This window comes from Scatophagus argus, chromosome 18, assembly GCF_020382885.2.
Source record: "Scatophagus argus isolate fScaArg1 chromosome 18, fScaArg1.pri, whole genome shotgun sequence".
Lineage (NCBI taxonomy): Eukaryota > Metazoa > Chordata > Actinopteri > Scatophagidae > Scatophagus > Scatophagus argus.
The window spans coordinates 935,858-955,286 of NC_058510.1; the positions used below are offsets into that span (position 1 = coordinate 935,858).

The 19,429-nt window shown below is 47.6% G+C and overlaps 1 protein-coding gene across 4 annotated transcripts in view; it reads left to right on the forward strand.

Moving 5' to 3' along the window:
- The window catches only part of fars2 (phenylalanyl-tRNA synthetase 2, mitochondrial), a 73,202-nt gene that overhangs the window by 28,489 nt on the left and 25,284 nt on the right, over window positions 1-19,429 (forward strand). The gene's annotated exons all lie outside the window — the stretch shown is intronic.

Sequence of the window (19,429 nt, forward strand, 5' to 3'; positions counted from 1 at the left end):
AGCTTGTGTGACGCTCTCTGTATAGTGCACTGAATGAACTCTTTTATTGTGAAATGTAGAAGTGGTACTCAAATGCTTTTCTCACTTATGAGCACAACATGGAAATAAAATGCTACATTACCAGTAAAGTATCTAAAATAGTGGTGAGGCTACTTACTCAAGCACCACACTTAAATACTCTCTTGTCATGTAATTTATACTTCAGCCGCCCTGCAGTTCAGAGGCACATATTATACCTTTAAATCAGCAGTTTTTAACACATTTGATAACTAATAACAATGCAGATTCAGACTCATAATACAAACTACCATTAACAACCAAATGATGATTACCAGCAGCCTAAAAGTGATGAGCACATGAATCCATCAATAATCATAATCCAGTCATAATCATTAATCAGAAATGGGACATTCTGCATGATGAGTACTTTTATTTTTTTGTACCTTCAGTGAATTCCATCCCTACTTAAGTACAGTCTCAAAGTACATTCGTTGAGTATTTATGTTTTCTGATACATTTCATTACATTTTGGAGGCAGATTTTGTGTGTTTTTTTATTTGATGACTTTAGTTACTTTTCAGATTTAGAAAAACACAAAAAATTTCCTTTGAAATACACTGGAGGAAAAGTGGAACATCAAAAAGTGCAACCAAAAGAGGAAGTACAAAACTCTGACACTCTGAAGTGGGCCCAGCTCACCTCTCACTAAATAAAACATCCACGTGTCATAAAAAGCGAGTGCAGCTTTATTAAAAAGATCACACATGAATAAACCACAAACAGCTGGGTTTCAGTCCCGGCGTTTTACTGCCTTCAGACGCTGAGGCCACGTTCATCCTGCAGCTTCACCGTTCACACGCAACAAGTCCCTGTCAGATCCGAGGACAAGACGCCTGGCGTCCCTCTGATGACATCATCAGCACAGGACAAATCCCAAACACGCGGCTCTGCAGACTCTGGATGTTTGTCAGAGCTTTAGTCTCTGTGATTTGTCCTGAGGAGGCTTTGGCTCTGCTGCCTTCAGGGACCGTCCCTCGTGTTCGCACGTCTGCCTGAGCTTCACCCACACACTGTAAAAAATATCCACTGGAAAGAAAGGAAAAACCAGCAGGGGTGAGATCAGATCTAACTGATCCACATCTACAAGATAAATCAGAAGCTGCCAAATGATGCGCCGGCTCGTGGTTTAATTCTGAAGCAGCAACATCTTTACTACGTCGTAAATACTAACCGCGCTGAGTTCAGGTAAACTGATGACTGTTTACTGCTTTATGTAAATCATCAGAGTAAAGCACAGAGTGCTTTGGGCTGACTGAAACGTGACCACAGCATCGAGTATCCAAAGCTCTGCACAAAGGTGCTCAAGTAGGACTTTCAACCAAATCTGTTAAGCATAATGTTTCTCACGACGACCCAGTTGATACTGAGCATGTGCAGCTCTCAACAGAGAGGGAAGTGCGATGAGTCAGTGTGTTCACTTGTTCTTTGTCCCTCGCCCAATCGCGGAATCGGCACAGTACAAACAGGAAGTCAGAAGTTAACAGGAAGTCCAGTCCTTCAGCGTGATGCCGTAGCTTGTGTGTGTTGTGTCAGTGGGCCTGTCGTGGAGACGCAGTGTTTCATGTAGTACAAAGTCTCAGGTGTTGTACTGACAGCAGTACTGACACATGTTGTAGTAAAGCGTGCAGGTGCTGAAAATAACACGAGTATCAGATCAATCAGTGTCCATTTTTATCTCTCTGTTGACTCTTCTGGCAGCAAAGCCTCATCGACCGACCGTTTGTGTTGGACACACACACGCACGCACACGCACACACACACACACGCACGCACACACACACACACGCACACACACACACACACACACACACACACTCACACACACACACACACACACACACAGACTGTGTGTAGGCTGCCCTGTCCTCTGCTCATTATTCACTGAAAAATGAATGTTGCTGCATCTGCTGTTCTGTCCTCACTGACACACCATCTTCATCATCCTCATCATGCGTCTTCATCAGCACTGCATGTCTTCATCTTCATCCTCATCATCATCATCATCATACGCCGTCATTGTACGTCACTGCATCATACACCAAAATGTATGGTGTGTGTGTATGTGTTTATGACCATCTGTGCACTTTGCCACTTTGACTCTGACCCACCTGACTCAGCTGTGTGTGTGTGTGTGTGTGTGTGTGTGTGTGTGCGTGTGCGCTCTCATAGTAAATGTTGCACAGCTGGTGTCTGCCCAGATTTGTGCCAGAATGGGTCATCGTCACATAACACACACTCTCACACAACACATTGTCTTTCTGTACTTGCGAGGACCCTTGCTGACACCAGACAGTCGTTTACAGTCCAGTACCTTCACAGCTGAATATCTAAACCCACCTAAACCAGATTTCGACGACCAGCTTCAGCACTGAACACTTTTTCTTGAATATCTCAACCCCCGTGTTGTTCTTATTTTCTGTCTTCTTCTTCACTGTCCTCGGTGCTCAGTTACGTTTCCTCACATGTTATTTCACCAACTGTCATTCAGTGGAGCTGCCAGCAGGGATTTGCATGATGTCACCTGCATACATGTGCACATACACTATGTGGACAGAAGTATTGGGCCAGCTGACCTTCACACCAACAGGGACTTTAATGACGTCTCATTGTAAACACACAGACAGCTTTGCAGCTCTAACAGCTTCCACTCTTCTGTGAAGGCTTTCCACAACATGTTGGAGTGTTTCTGTGGGAATTTGTGCCCATTCATGCAGTAGAGCATTTGTGAGGTCACACACTGATGTTGGACCAAAAGGCCTGGCTCACAATCTCAAAGTTGGAAGCATAGCATTGTCCAAAATGTCCTGGTGTGCCGAAGCATTAAGATTTCCCTTCACTGGAAGTCAGGGGTCCAAACCCTGACAAACAGCCCCATGAAGAGGTGTGTCCTGATACTTTTGTCCATATGGTTTATATGTGAGTTTGTTTATGTGCAAAGATGGAAACAAAATGTTTGTAGCCTGAGAGACAAAACCTGGGCCAAAGGGGCAAAACAGTCACTGCTCCAGAAGAACAGCGCCCTCTAGTTGTTTGGTCCTGTGAGGCAATGCAAAAACTTTCAACTTTCAGTCCAAATCAGACTCAATGGATAGTTTTTAGTATTCATGAAGTATTGGTGGTAAGATGATGAACATGCTGATGTTTAAGTGTGCAGTAATGCTGCTGTACCCTCAATGGTTTCCAGCAGAAATAACTGCTGTGTCTGACTGTATTTACTCTTCCACACTGAGTGTGTTTTCGTGATAGAGTTGTTTGCCTGCAGAGAGTCGCAGGGAAAAAAAAGCCTCACTAATGAAGACAAGCACACACACACACACACACACACACGCACACACACACACACACATACACACACACAGGACATCAGTTTTGCTTAATGAGCCGTGTGTTGCTGAGTGTCTGTGGTTCCGCAGGTCGGCGGCGAGAGCATCTCCACAGCGTTTCTAATCGAGGCGTCTACTTCTCCTCCACCCGCCCCCACTGGGATGGATGTGGTGGGCGGGAGGAGAGAGAGAGACGTGATGAAAAATAATGAGCTGAGGAGGAGGATGTAGAGATGAAGAGGACACTTGGATGTGTGACTCATACAGACGAACATCTGGATCGTTTGTCAGCACTCAGCAGCTTTATCGTTGTTTTCACAAAAAAACTTTAAGGACTGCTGTTACTACTACTGTTACTACTATCATGTAGTACGGTAAGGGTACTGTTACTGCTGTTCTCATTACTGCGACTGGTTGCTGTTTCCACTACTACTACTAGTATTCCTATATGAACTGATGCACCATTATTTACTAATTGCCACTTATAGTCTCGGAGAAGAAGGGAACCATTGAAACCTCCTCTTACCAGAAGTGTTGTAATATAGGAGCATTAGATTTTGTTAGAGAATGTGGGACCGGGGCAGCCGGTTTGAACTGCTGTTGTGTTCAGGTCCTCACACTAAAAAGCCGTGTGCAGCAGCAGCTGTTAAACTTCCACTGCGGCTCTGCTGTAAAGTCTGAGGCGGGCGACTCCTGCAGCTTCGCAGAACATTAGCGCCGCTCACCGTCATCACGCTCGCCGTTGGCAAAAGGTTAATTTGAAGGCCGAGCAGCTTGTGGAGCTTTGATGTGGAGGTTTGGACTGAGAGGAGCTGTGATGTTGTCTCTCCGAGTCTCCACGGTGACGGCAGACTCACTTCAGTCAGAGAGAAGAGGATAACGAGACATACCAGCCCCTCAGATACCATAAGACATAATTACTGGGTCTGTCCACGTGTGTGTGTCCGTCAGCCCGCAGGAGACTGTGAACATCAGAGCAGGCCGAGTGCTGGATCCATTCGGAGTCTCTCCCGGTGAGCAGGGGGCTCTCTGTGTTAAAAGAGAAGCGTAACCCGATGATGATGTTTGGTTACTGCAGAAATCCCCACATGGACCATAAGTCACAGCTGTATGATAATGTTGTATGACAGGACGAATGTGTCTTCATGTTCTCCCTGTCTGTCCTGAAAGCCTCGTTTTAAGTCCAAGTTTAAAGGTTTCATGGTTGCACATCTCTGTGAGCGGCATAACGAGCATATGAAATGTTCTAGCTGTTTATCTTGCTGTTAGGGTGGCTGTTAACGCCAGCTGCAGCGGTAAAACCATTAACCGCCCAGATGGAGTCATTTTATATCAACCGATGTTTTTGGAGCTTTTCTGCGTTATTAGATGAAACAAAGTGGAGGCTGGCCTCGGGCAGGTGTATCCGTAATCAGCAGGAAGATCAGGCTGCAGGTTTAAAACCGTTTTCTGTTGCTCCACACCTGGTCGTGGAGGTACGTGTCTCTGGCACTGCCGCTTCACGCTCGCCTCCTTTTCTGTGTTACTAGCCAAGAGCATTTGGTTCACCGTGGAGTTTGTTCAGGTCAGCCATCTCCATCTTTGCTGCACCTCAGATCAGGTTTTAACTTCTTCTTCGTCTCCTTCCTCTGCAGCAGCTGCTCACAGCTGAACGTTGACCGGACTTTCTGAAGCTCTGCAGCGTCGTCATGCTTTGTTTTCAGCCTGAGACACAAGCCAATTTATTGAATAAGTTAGTCAAATATATGAGATATCATCCACTGCTGTGACACTGAAGTTCTGAGCTTCATTTTACACTTAAATTCAAGTGGAAGAATTGGAGTTGTCAGCCGTGGCTTTGAGCAGAAACCTTCCTGCAGGAAGTTCAGCTGCACCTCCAGCAGGTGAACATGAAGGAGAGCAAATCGTCCACTGGGTGAATCAGTGCTTCACCTTGTCAGCACGTCTGCGTTTCCCTTTGTTAAAAAGGTGAAAGAGCAGTCAAACGTGTTGCTGCAGCTTTCAGACGCTGAAGGAAGAACATGTGGGGTGTCAGCTCAGGAGGAGGAACTGAAGGTCACGGCTGTTTCTCTTCCTCTGTGAGGCAGGAAAGGAGGGATCCACTCACATGAAGGACAAACCTGAGAGGAGCTTAATGATGCTCAGTGTGTGACCTGATGTTACCACCCTGACTCTGCGTCTGTAAGCGTTCACACACCTGTGAGGCTGAAACACCTTCATCACAGGAGGCCTGGGCCACATTCACTTTTCAAAGGGTTTGAGTGTGACTGAGCTGCTGTGGCAAAGAGGGAGCTGAGCCCGAAGGCGAAGCTTTCAGTCGCACCTCGTTCCAGCCCTCACCTGATCACGGGCTGCGGGACGAAACCACAAGAATGAACTCGTGCATACAAGTGGCTGGAATGAGATTCCTCCTTAGGGTGGCCTTTCTGTGAGGCGAGAAGATACAGCGAGGAGGTCAGGCCTCAGGATCGAGGTCCACGTAGAGCCATTTGAGGTGGTTTGTGGGTCTGATCAGGATCTGAAGGAGACCCAGACCCCTCAGAGCACCTGAAACACGACTGCACTGTAAATGTCATTCGGTGTGGATGTCAGCAAAAATCCTGCTGGACGCACATGAAATTCCTGTTGAGGTTCAGTAACTTTAATGTGCTCTGATTTCAGTCAGCAACAAGCTGCTGGTCTGCTCATGTCGTCCTCTCACTAAATCAGTTTTCTCACTTTGACTGTGAAATAAGAGTTTGTAAAAGTAAAAAAGTAACATAACAAATAGAGACGAAGAGACCAAACCAAACTGCAGGCAGATCCCTGGATCTGGATCAGGTCCTGGACAGAGGCGTGAAGGTGTTGGACAGTTTTTGCCTGCCAGCTTTGTCACATGTTAAGAGTGAATCTCAAAAACATGAAGCAGTCAGGTAAAGGAGCAGCAGTGGAACAGGCGGACGCCTTCAGTCTCATGATGTTAGAGCCGCTCTGAGCTCCTCAAACGCAGCACTGAGGAGTTAAACTGCATTGAAACTGCACTGGATGAGAAACTCGCCCTCACGTTTCACGGGGTCTCACTGCTGGAGGCTCTTTGGGAACTAAGAAAACCTTCCCCCTCTTTGTCACCATGCGTCTCCAAAATGAGACACAGGGACGTTAAAAGCTTCCACCTGCCCGAGGGTGATGAAAGCCAACGTTCGGATGACCGTTAAAACCTTTAATCTGAGACGAATGCTCGTCCTGGTCATCCCCGCAGCACCCGGCCAGGCAGAAATGAATAAAAGATGTGCGGGTTTGTATTTATTTTTTTATTTGGTCTTAATAAATGCATGTTAGCAAGCTAAATAACAAGCTTAAAGTAATTAGAGTTTGTTAATTGCGTGGCCCGCCCGTGAAGGAGCTCGAGGCAGAAATGAAGACGGAGCTTCAGAAAAACGAGACGCACCTCGTGATGAGGAGCAGTGAGGAAATGCTGGAGCGAAGCAGGGAGATTAGAGCTGAAGAGCAAACAGGAAATGAAGTGATGCAGTCCTGATAGCAAAATAGATCAAATCAGCCGTGAAACTCTGCCACAGTGAAACCAGACTGAAAGCTCTCGGCTTGTCTGATGATGAACAGGCGTCAGATTTTCATTCTGAATCAATACTGATTCACCCCTTCTGAAGAGGGTTCAATTGTAGTTGATGTTGATTTGTTGTTACACTGATCAACTGCTGGAAACCCACAGAAACAGAATGTATGTGCTCACACACAAAGTTTTCTTTTGTCTGAAGTCAAACACAAGTCCTTTGTGTAGAATCTGTTCCAAATACTCTGAAATGCTTGTTGTCACGTGAGGCACATTGACACAACACTGCGTAAAGTCAGTGCTGAAAACATAACTCGTACACACTGTGGATACAAACGTTTCTTTAAAGTGGAATTTTCGCCCTCATTAGAAACCTCCCTGACCACAGCTTGTGCTGTCTGGGAGGTTGTAAGCAGCCAGCAGGCGGCTGTAGGCCAGCGCAGAGTCAGCCATCACTCTAATTGGACTTGAGGAAGTCTGTGGAGCAGCTGCGTCCTCCGCCATGAATAACTAACATCTGCTGCAGCCGCTCAGCAGGACGGGCGTCAGCATGGTCTGCGTCCAGGCCTGAGACGCGTCCTCAGACCGACTCTGCTGCTGCGAGAGACCACGTCTCATGGACATAAGACACAGAGAGCAGCTGCTTCGTTCTGTGTCTTCACACAGGACGTGTTATAGATGGCAAAAAGCTTCAAGACTGACATGGAGCCCAAAATGTGGTTCATTCAGTGTCACAACTGCATCTTTCATGTTGAGCCTTGTTTTTCTGGTTTGGGCCTCTTTGTTCCAGTGGAGGGAAATCTCAGTGCTAAAGCTAATGCTAACACATTATGTTTCAGCCATCATCATCGTCATCAGTGCTGTCTGACCACTTCTGATAGTGTGAAGCAGCTGCACAAAGCGTCCAGCACTAAATGGCTGACTGTAACCATTCGGATTAGAGAATAAAGTTTTCATCTCCCAGCATGCCTGCGCACCTTTGGCCGGCTACGTTCTGACTCCAGACACACAGCAGCCACACAGTCCTCCAGAAGTGAAACAAAGCGTGGAAGCAGCTCGATGCTGTGCAGACCGTCTGAAGACAGATCCAAGTGCTGATTCCTGTGGAACCCTGGGGAAATATCCCAAATACAACAGGAGTCCTTTATTAGAGGCAGTCTGCTGGAGCAGAGAGGCAGGCAGGGGGGCAGACATTTATTCCACACTCCTGAAGAAGTATGAGCTGCTGTGGAGCAAGGGAGCGTTCAGAACAGCAAAAAACAACACCAACCCTTTAAGAGGAAACCTCCTGTAGTTATTCTCACAGGTGGGAATAAGTGTGCTCCGGTGACTCAAAGTGGAGATCAGATTGCCAGAGACAGACACAAACCAAAAGCAGAGGAGGAGGAGGACGATGATTCTTCTCAACATGAATGACACATGATGTACACAAACACCAGACTTGATTAATGGTTCATAAAGTCCATGTGGGAGCCAGAAGGCGATTGGTTGGTCACTAGCAGCAGAGGGAAGGGCTGGGACCCTGACAGCCGCCTGCAGAGATAAATCACTGTGAATAATCTGTGAATCAGGCCCTGATGATGTGTTTAATGTGCTGATCCCACATAACGTTATATTGATGATGCTGTCACCAGCAAGCAAAAGCCAAAAAGCGGTTTGTCACAGTCTGTATTTCATCAGCGTGTTTAAGTTGATTCAGGCTGCAGCGTTTCCCTCACAAGGTGTCTGAGGTTTGTGTGGTGACCCTCAGCTGAGGCCACTTCCACCACCTGCACCATCGTGTTCTCCACGACGTTCTCTCTTGAATCTGAGATCCATGGAGGTTTTCTATTGGGGAAACTTTCCTCCAGCTGAGAAAAGTGACATCTCGACCAGGAAGCAAACTCAGAAGCTAAAAAACTTTTGAGCAGTTCTCACCGGACTCACTATGCATCAAGTCCTGCTTTACAGGATTGAAACTCAGCTTCTGTTAACACAAATAGATGTGTTTGTGTTAAAAGTGTGTGAAAGCAGGCCTAATAGAGCTGATGTAGAGCCAGTCCCGGCTGTCTTGTCTGTCTCACTTCCTGTCCTGATGGACCTCAGCTGGGCGAAGCTTCACTCCGTTAGCCGATGATCTGCGACGTAAAGTATGGCTCATCTAACTCTGAGGCCTGTGTTCCTTCTACCATCGGCAGCAGAGAGTCCTCAGAGTCGCACACGCACACACACACGCACACACACACACCTTGCACTCAGGCGTGTCAGTCTAATTAACACATAGACGTCTTTATTGAGGTAACAGGCAGCCGGGCTGTGCTCGTTACGGAGCGCTCAGGTTGAATCACTGTTTGGAATCAGCTCATCTCTCTGCCAGCCATTAATCATGTCTGACGCCGTTAAACAGCTCGTCTCACTTCTTTACTCTTACCTGTCGTTCTGCGGGGAGGAAATAAGGGAAGGTCGCTGATATGTCGCCGTAACGAGGCGGCTAAACAAGGAGGGGTCAAGGAGTTTGAAGGTAATAGGAGGAGATGACGAGGAGAGGTCGAACGGTGTCAGAGTAATTAAAACAAACAGTGAGCAGGAGTCAGAGGAGGAGGAGATAAAACACGGACGGGTCATCGTAACAGGGCGCAAAACACAAGGAGGGTCGAACAAGGCGGCGTTACACCTTTACTCACATGTACGCGTGTTAGCGTGAAGTCTGACGCCATTTTGTGAAGTGCCAGCTGACGTTTTGGGCAGCTGGTGCAGGAAGGTTGTTTTTCTCTGTAGACGAATGTTATGTGACTCGCAGCTGGAACGTGGAGGAGGAGAAACTGATAGAAAAGATGAAGAAGATGGAGTGTTTCTCTCCAGTTTGAGGAGGAAAAATGGCTTCCCTCCTGACATGTTTCAGCTGTGATGGAGGTAGACGGATGGAGCCAGATTCACACGCTCACAGGGTGGTGTTGGTGGAGGTGAGGGGATTGTTGTCGTGTCTCCTTATCCAGTTTGGAGTCCGGAGAGGACGCAGTTCGTCCCCCTCATATGGACCTGCTGTGTCGATGAGAGGCAGGGGACGAAGGTTCAGCTGTACTCAGTATGGTGGGCCTCAGATCTGTTGGTTACCTTCAGCGTGGTCAGCGTGCAGACCAGGTCCTGGTTTCTGGCGCGTGTCCTGCACTGTTGGCACCAACTGAAGCTGTTGAGTGTGCAGCTCATTGATGAGAGAAATCACTTTGATTGGCGGCTCTGCTCAGTGAGTCAGTGCTGACTCATTCCAGCACACATATTTTCACATGACACGTGGAGCGAAGCCACTGACGAGTGGTGAGGCTGCCTCATCATCCCAGCAGTTTGTACATCGGCAGTCTGAGGTCTGCTGTTTTCTCTTTTTCCATGACGAATACGTGCTGCTGGTCTGCAGAGCTATTTCCTGTCGGGCGGACGCAGACGTACGTGCTGGTTGTCGGCTGTCGGCTTGTCGGTGTGTTCAACGTTTTGACCCCGACGCACGATGCGAGCCGCTGCAGCGGTCGGCGTTCGTCGCCGCGGGTCGGGTTTGGTTTGTCTGGGACTCGTCGTGTTTCTGTTGCCTGCTGACAGGTTGGTTTATCAGCTGCGCCCCCACAGAGATCACAGCGAGGTGCAGACTTTTGTGTGGCCTCGCCCTGACCACAGCTTATTTGGCAAAACCGTCACCTTTCCCTGAGCCTACTGTCGCGTGGCAGATGTTGGCAGTGGGCTTTGCAGAGCTGACGGTTTTATCTGGTGGTGCAGTCGAGTGTGCCAATCAGATGAAGTCCAACACGGAGGTCAGAATTCGTCGCTAACATGTCATCCGGTCATTTTGTTTAACCACACAAGTCCATCGGATTCCTCCGTCTTTGTCTGACCTCCCTGCCTCTGCAGCCTCCCTCATTAGTCGTTCTCTAATCTCTGCTGGTGTACAGGGACTGTTGATTATCACCGTGTGGATGACAAAGTGTCTCACCTCCACTAAACGGAGGATCAGCCCGCTAAGCTGTGTGAGCAGCTCCTCCACCTAACCTCGCCAAAGCCCGGACATTTCTCACTAATCCGCCCTTAATTACGGCCTGATCTCTGCGGCACAGCTCATCGGTGTGTGCACGCTCACACACCTGCGAGTGTGTTGCGTACGTGCGCTCGTTCGCGTGAGCAGGGCGAGAAGCCGAACAGGCAGCGGGGGAGGTTTTGGACGGGAGCAGGAAGCGTCACAGACCAGAGTGTGTTTACAGTGAGATTTATGTTCAACAAAGACCAGCAGTATTTGTGGAGTCATGAGTCATGTTTGTGTGTGCGTGTGTGTGCGTGTGTGCGCCCACTCTGACAGGACGAGCATGATTTCAGTGAAGGCACAGTGAGTGTATTTTGCGAATAAAAAGGAAGTGACGGTAACTGAAGTGATGTTTTGATCTATTTTCTGTTTGCGTGCTAAGAATTGATGATCTGGTCTAAAAGTAGACACCTGCTGGAGCTGCTGACTAATCAGAGCCATCGCCAGTGAGTCACTTTGACCAACAGCCGCCATCGTCAACATCAGTGATGTCACTGTGGTGATGACGGCAGCCCTTTGGACCAGATTGAAGTCAAAATCTGCACACGCTGATGATTTATGACGTTTCTCCACATGTGCTGTGTGTCTCATCACAGTGGACGCTTGTCTCTTTCCTTAAAGTTTCTCCCACTGAAGAACGCATTTTTTTAACACAGTCTGAGGACTTTGTCCTCAGGCAACAAAGAAGCAGCTTATACTGATTATCTGTCTCAGTCTGAACTCAGTCAGTGAGTTCAAACAGCTGCTAAATGATGCCAAAGGACCGAACCAGCTCAGGAAAGGACAGACCGGCTCTGTTTCCTGAGGAGGCTGAGAGGACTCTGAACAAACTCAGGTCCATCATGTCCATCACCCTCTGGACAGCACCTTAGACAGGCTGCTGTCTCTGTCCTGCTCCACGGACAGACTGAGGAGGTCATTTGTCCCTCAGGTCATACGAGTCTTCAGCTCCTCCCTGTGAGGACAGACCTGGACTGTGTCTCTGGATGGTCCACATTGCACATGTCCTTCATCACTTTATCACTCAGTAACTGTTTGCACACCTTTGGACTGTTTTTATTCTTTTATTCTACTATTCTACTATTCTACTACTATTATCTGTCTGTCCCTCTGTCTGTCCATGTTCGTGCTCCTCGGAGGATGAACTGTAACAACTTTGATACCCCGACTTTCTCTCAGCAAAACGTTCCCATCAGCCTCGGCTCTGCTCTCCATTCAGTGACAAATAGCGACCGTTAGCATGCTAACATGTTAGCTGTGTCGTGGCCCAGCGGAGCTGCTAGCCTGACTACATGTTTGATCTTATAATGTGCTTTTTTTCACTTCAGATTAATTTGGGTGGAAGATTTAAGATTTCAGGCCCAAAACGTGGTGAGTACGAGCGATCCACACGGTGTGGATTTCGTCTGGGTCTTCAGAGTTTTTGTCAATGAGACAGACGCTCCTCACACCCCACCAGGTCGCAGTTATGTCGTGTTGAAGCTCCACTGGGCTGATGATTAACACATCAGTGACTCCCGAAATAACTCGAAGAAGTGGAGCAGAAGTGAAACGTACAGGGACACACCCAGGTTTTAAGCTATGAATTAACAGCTTTCTCCTCTCGTGTCTCTCGCTCTGACACCCGCCTCCCATCGCTCCGATCTATAAACGGCGAGGTAAACCCGCGTGTTGCCTGGTTACTAATCACTCTGCATAATTTATGTCGTCCTCATCACTAATTCAGGAGTGAGGCTCAATAGCAGGCGGACTGTTTCTGCTCATATTGTTTTCATAATCTATATTCATTACTGGAGGCCAAAGCAAAGCAGCGCTCGCGCCGCGGGGGTAGACTTCACGTTTGAGATTTCAGACACGAAGTCCGAGCTCGTATCCACAGTGACAACGAGGATCAGAGGCTAAATTTATCTGTCGTCATCAAGTTTGTTGAGAAAAGTTCTGGAGAGGAACAACAAAGATGTCTGAATGAGCTATCAAAGATAAAGCCTTCAGTTCTCAGCCCTCTTCCTGTGTGAGCAGAACCTGGAGTGACTTTATTTCCATCTGCGGGACATCAAATCGCTGAAGGCTCAGTTTCTCAGCACATCATCACTTTGAGTTCAGATGCTGAACAAGCAAACGTCCGTTTCCCCTCTTTTTCTGCCCGTTTGACTCCCATGTTGCGTTGCAGTCATATTTCCCTCCCTGAAAGCTGCCACTGAAAGTTTCCATCTATAAATCACAGTGTTGGGAGCCTGGTGGAGGCTGCCAATAGTCCATTTAGAGCTGCTAATGGTGACGGATGAGTGCGATGTGAGGTGAAAAGATGAGCCTCCGAGGGCCCCGTGTTAACTTGTTCCTCTAACTGGTCCAACCCAGCGGCTGTCTGAAACTGGGACTGATGGAGGGACCAGTTCTTCCCTCCAACTCAACACCAGCACGAAGGCTTTTATTCTGTGTAGTGTTAGTCAGTGCAGACGCATTTTTAGTTATTTAAATTTATTAGGATTCACTAAAGACAGAAAAACCAGAAGGTTAGTTTCATCTGATTGTGTGATGTTTTCATCTGTTTAGTTACATACCGTCATACATCTGAACAGTAAGGTCATCGTTGAAGTTAACAAAGCTGATCCGGTTCGCAAGGCTGAAGGCTTCCGAGGGTTTTGAGATCGAACAGCAAACACATCACGGTGCAGACACACTGCGTTACCTGTGAATCCATCAGGTGGAAGCACACAGTCCGAGTCCAGCACCGCACACTCCGCCACCAGCACCTGACACCAACACTCTGGATGGTTATCGCAGAACGAATGCTGACTCCGCGGAAGCCAAATGGAAATGATTTGATTAAAATGTTTAATGATTTTAAGGAACTTTAAGAAGAGGAAACAGAACGGAAGAAAAGAGGAAGCGAAGACGAGCTCGAGTGATGTGTTAGTCAGGTGAAAAGGACAAGTGGACGGAGGGATGAAGGGGGAAGTGAGAGAAGAGCGATGGAATGCAGTGCAAAGCGGAGAGCCAGGATGAACGAGTGCAGGGACGATCAGAAGAGACAAAAGGAGTGATGGTGAAGGAGGTATGGAGTCGGAGAGAGCGATGGAGAGAGCAGGAGGAAGAGGAGAGGGTGGAAATGAACGTATTGGATAGGGCTGAGGTGGGGAAGAGGAATGAGGGATGGAGGAGGAGGGGAGGAAAGGAGACGAGAGGGAAACAGTGACAAAGAAGAAGTGAAAAATGTAAATGGAGAGGATGGAAGAGGGGAGGTGTGGAAAGGAAAAAGTGATGGAGGGAGAGAGGGATGGAAAGTGTAATTGAAAGAGGAGTGAGTGAGTGGCTGAACGACTCGCGGGAGGATATGAGCTGATGAAGAACGAGAGCACATCAGAATGACAGAAACTGGAAAAGCCAACAGCAGAGACACCAGAGTGAATGTCAATAAATGAAACAAAGTCCAATTAAACGACGGCACAACCAGCATTCATTTTAGTCCCGATGCATCACTTCTCATTGCACCTCACAAAGAAGAAATGTCTTCTTAATGTCAGCTTAAACAGACAGACTCGGGCGTCCCACTGGACGAGTCTGTCCAATAAAAGGCCGATTTGAGTCCAGTCGTCTCTGGTGTTTTTGCAGGGGTTTGGTTCAGGGTTTTGTGCCGTCTCAGTCCTGCTTCAGTCCAGGATTATCAGGCGTTGGAGTTTTGCTCCATTGTTGTCTTTGGTGCTGTGACACCCAGCAGAAATGAGACAGCGTGGGAATCCCGTTGGAGTGTTTTATCTGTCCTCTTGTCCAGTCTCAGTCCAGCATTCACCAGGATTTACTCTCTGGAGGTTTAGCCTGCTTTGGTCTGATATCACCTGGCATTTGATCTGAGAGTCTTTCCTGAGCTGCTGAGACGTGCAGCAGACTGGAGTCCCACTGGAGTTTCACCTGTCGGATCCAAGTCCAACAGTCCCTCGTGTTTTAGCTCAGGTTAATGAAATATCACAATCAGGTTGTGTTGTTCTCGGTGACAGATTCCCCGAACACATCAGCCTGCAGGCACACACACATCACTGCTGCCGTCACGTGTCATGTGATCAATAAACAGTGACATCATTGACAGACAACAGAACACAAACACACACTCATACACGCATATCTCACCACTCTTTTCTGGAAGCTTTCCTGATTGGCCAAGGGAGGGGGCCTGGCATTGCAGACGTGTGTGTGTGTGTGTGTGTGTGTGTGTGTGTGTGTGTGTAACAGAGAGAGTAAAAGGAGGGAGGGCTTCACACACACACACACACACACACACACACACCGAGTGATGTTTTCTCTCGAGCCATCCATCCTCGCTGTGTGTCGTGCAATCTGTTTTGGCTGACGTCTGTGCCACACTGTGGCTCAGTTCAATGATGTTCTGCCCACACACACACACACACACACACACACACACACACACACACACACACACAGGCTGACTCTTGAGCATCAGTCAGGCGTCTTTCCCGCCTTTCTTCTTGGCTGTCTGTACGTCAGTGTCTCATGAGTCAGATGTGTGATTTCTCTCGCGCTGAAAGCTCTTCATTAGCTGCGGTGTCAGTTAATCTGCCAGCAGCTCTGGATGATGTTCAGCCGCTCGCTGACTCTCGCTGTTGATCCCTCTGGTTGACACGATCCAGATGGGCTGACGGGCTCAAGATCTTCAGATCTGATGCGGCGAAAGGGGGAGACTCTCCGCTCTGACGCTCAGAATCTGATCCGAGCCGTTCAAAAACCCGAGCAGCCAAGTCTGAAGGTTATAAACCTGCAACCCAAAACCTGCAGTTTGTAGACCCGTCCGGCACCTCACCCCCCCGTTTGAAGACCCACACTTAGTCCTCCAGGTAATAAACCTACTTTTATTCACGAAGACCCAACATGAGGGTGTTGACGGGCCTCAGTTTAGTTTGTTTCTCTCCATAATTCCAGACATGAGGAGGAATAAAAAGTTCCCTTTCCTTTCACATCTCAAAGTCCAGGATTTGGCTGCTAATGACTGTTTCCCAGTATTTGTGTACTGGTGTACTGGACAGGGTTTGAACATACCTGCCGACTCGTGATTGAAAAGTCAGCGACGTTCTGTAAACTCAGCACTGAAAACTTCTTTGTTCGGACTTTCTGTGGATTCCCAGTTTCTCTGAAGCAAATTAAGGTTCAGTGACGATGAATTTGTCACGTGCATATGGGATTCATGTCTTTAAATGTGGCCTGAGATGAATAAAAAGCTGTGCTGACGGCTTTCTGTATCTTGTATTTGCTTTAGTTTTACCCTCATTTATTGGGTGGACGTAGATTTAAATTATATTCAAGCTCGCATTAAAAAGTCTCAGATTCCTCTTGCAGAAACCTGCAGTCGCTCTGTCTAATTACGAGTGGTGTTTTCTGTCATGGCTGTCTGTGTAAGCATTACACTTAATCACAATCCTGCAGCTTAAAACCACAAGCAGCGCCGCCACCACGCAGCCTCTAATAACGCAGTCATAAATATATTCACGACAAATATAATTAGCACGAATAGAAACAGACGAGGGGAGAGGAGGAGAGAGGAAGAGATGAAAAATGTTTTATCAGACATGAATTGAAACCAGCAGGAGAAAAAGATGACAGGAAAAAAGAGGGGACTTAAAGATATGAATCAAATTAGATGAGACGTACGATGGAGAAAAGAGAGAGAAGATGGAGGTGAAGGAGGCAGACGAAATGCAGCGTGAATGAAAAATGTCCAGAGCTCAGTTTGATCGTTGACAAGCGACTGCACGATGTGGGCCTGATGACGCCTTTAACATCAACTGATAACACTGAATGTTAGAGCCAGCCGCCATCGCAGCTTCTGCTTTTACTCTTCGCTTTTTTTAGTTTTCGTTATGTTTCCATCACGACAAACGTTTGTCGTAGTTTCTGTTGATGAAACTGGAGGAGAGCAGAAGAAACGAAAGATCAGATGAGAGAAAAGGAATAAAAATGAGTGGAGAGAAGTTAGAGACTGAGATGGTGAGGAGGAGGAGGAGAAAGGATGGAAGCAGATGTTGAAGCAGAGGAGAGAGGCTGCTTATCCCCTTTTTACATTCACAAAACTCCTTCCCTTTTCTCTCTGAGAGGGGATGGGAGGTGAAGGAGGAGCATTGAGAAGAGGAGGAGGAGGAGGAGGGTCGCAGATCTGATTGATTGTGTGTTATCATGAAGTGGAGATTTATTCCGCCGTGTTCCCTCATCTGCCGCGACCCCGCGACCCCACACTCATTAGCATAGAAACCACATTCACCGACTGCTGATTGGACCGCGGCTGACAAGACCAGGATGTAAAGGAGGAAGAGTGTGTGTGCGTGTGCATGTGTGTGTGTTGGCGCGCACGCCACTTTGTGGATTCACACCTTCAGAGGGGGGGCAGGCGGGTTACACATCATCATAATGAGCTGAAGCATTTCCAGTCAAAGCAGGTAAGTCTTCGTCCTGGCGAGCTCGTCTGCCATCTGCCTTTTGTTTTGTGTGTGTGTGTGTGTGTGTGTGGGTGGGTGTGTTTGTCCATTATCAGCAAGCCATTTGAATACACCCACGGACAAACATTTAGAAAAATGTCCAGATTACCTCCCAAGCCTCTCCGCCCACTCCTCACCCAGCCGCTGACCTCACAATATGAGTCTGAAAGCCAAACAGCCTGCGGCCTCAGCGCTGCTGCACACAACTAATTATTTCTGCAGATTTCATGTAAAAGTGATATTAAGGCAGGAATCTAATCTCCCCCTTTTCAGGTCTGCGTCTTGTTGTTCTTTCTGCGGCCTCCTTTTCACAGAAATGAGGTTCGTATGAGGTTTTTTTGAGCCTCTCAGGTGCAGGTTGAATTCGAGCTCGGTTGAGTTCGCGTCGGCCTTTTATTAACCAACCGTGAAGTTTGTGTGCCTAAACTTAACCAACTTGCTGTTTCATGTTTAGCACATGTTAGAAAGTCCAGTCATTGTTGTTTGAATTGAAATTACACTAAAATATGGAATTTTGACCGTTTTTTTTCCCAAAGACCATGGAAACATTTTTACTGGTTGTACCATTTTAGCAGTTAGCTTTTGGTCGTTAGCTTACTTTAGCAACAGGTAAAGCTTGATGTCAAACTGGCCTTATAACACTTAATAACGTCTTTATGACCAGTCCAAACTGCGGCTCCAGAGTGTTGAATCCTCACACTTAAATCAGCTTCTGATGTGTCGGCTGCCTGCTCTCTGTGACCACTCTGACCTCCTGAAACCATTTAACAGCTGGACTCCTCTATTGATTCCACCTGTTAAATCCTCCTCAGTCGTGAAGGGGAGGAGGCGGCTTAGCGGGGTTTGAAGCCTTCACATGTGAGACACGGACTGTATGAAAAGGAAGGATTTAAGTGGATATTACTGAAGGTCCTACACAGATTGTGGACCCCTCCTGAAAACACAAAGATGGACGGAGTGGACAGATGGAGGTTTAGTTGGTCCTCCGTCTCTCAGCTCCATCCATCTTTGTGGTCCCAACTGAAATGTTTCAACAGCTATTGGAGAGATTGTCACGAGGTTTCGTAAAGACGCTGCTGTCCCCCTCAGGATGTCCTGTATGTCTCCAGCATCACTGATGGGGTTACTGTGTAGCTGAGTGCGGACATCATCTTTAACCCTGAAGAATGCAGGAGGCTGATGAGGTTCATACCTAATTTTGGAGAACTTCCACTTCCTGTATTGACTAAATCAGCACCAGAGTTAAATCCCACTCTCTGGCTGAGTGTTTCTTAAACTGCGGCTCACGACCCCAGCAGTGGTCAGGGACTTCGCTTTCTGGAGGGTCGTCACATCAGAGAGGAAACAGTTTTGTCTCAATTAGTCTTCGTCCCGGAGAGACAAACCACCTCCCTCTCATCCCAGGCTGAAAATCCTCTGAATTACCCATAATCCTTTATTCCAGCAAGCATTTGCCCTTTGCTTTGACCTGCCTCGGAGCAGCTGAAATGAGATATGTGCCGTGTGGAAACCTCCAAATGAGTGATAGCACAAAGTGACGATGGAGTCCTCTGATGGCTGACACACTGCACACAGTGTTCCACACAGAAGGATCATTTCCATTTCTGTGTGGCGTTTCACCCGACCATCTCAACTGCGAACGTGTTGTTAGGTCTAGTGCTTCAAAATGTTCTTAAAATGGCAAAGAGATATCGCAGCGACAAATATGGAGACAGAATAAGGACTTTGTTGTCTCATAAACATCACGGTCTGGTCTTCGCTCTGCACACCAGCCTCCTCCACATGTTGCTGAGCTCACACAGGAGGTCACCACCCCTGAGCAGCACACTTCACTTTGCTTCAGGGAGTGACAGGAGAGCAGAGTGTGTGTGTGTGTGTGTGTGTGGGAGGCTGAGGTTGTATAGATTTATTGACAGCATTAAGTTGAAGTGCTGAATAATATAGAGTCCACTGAAGTAAGAGCAGCACCTGCTGA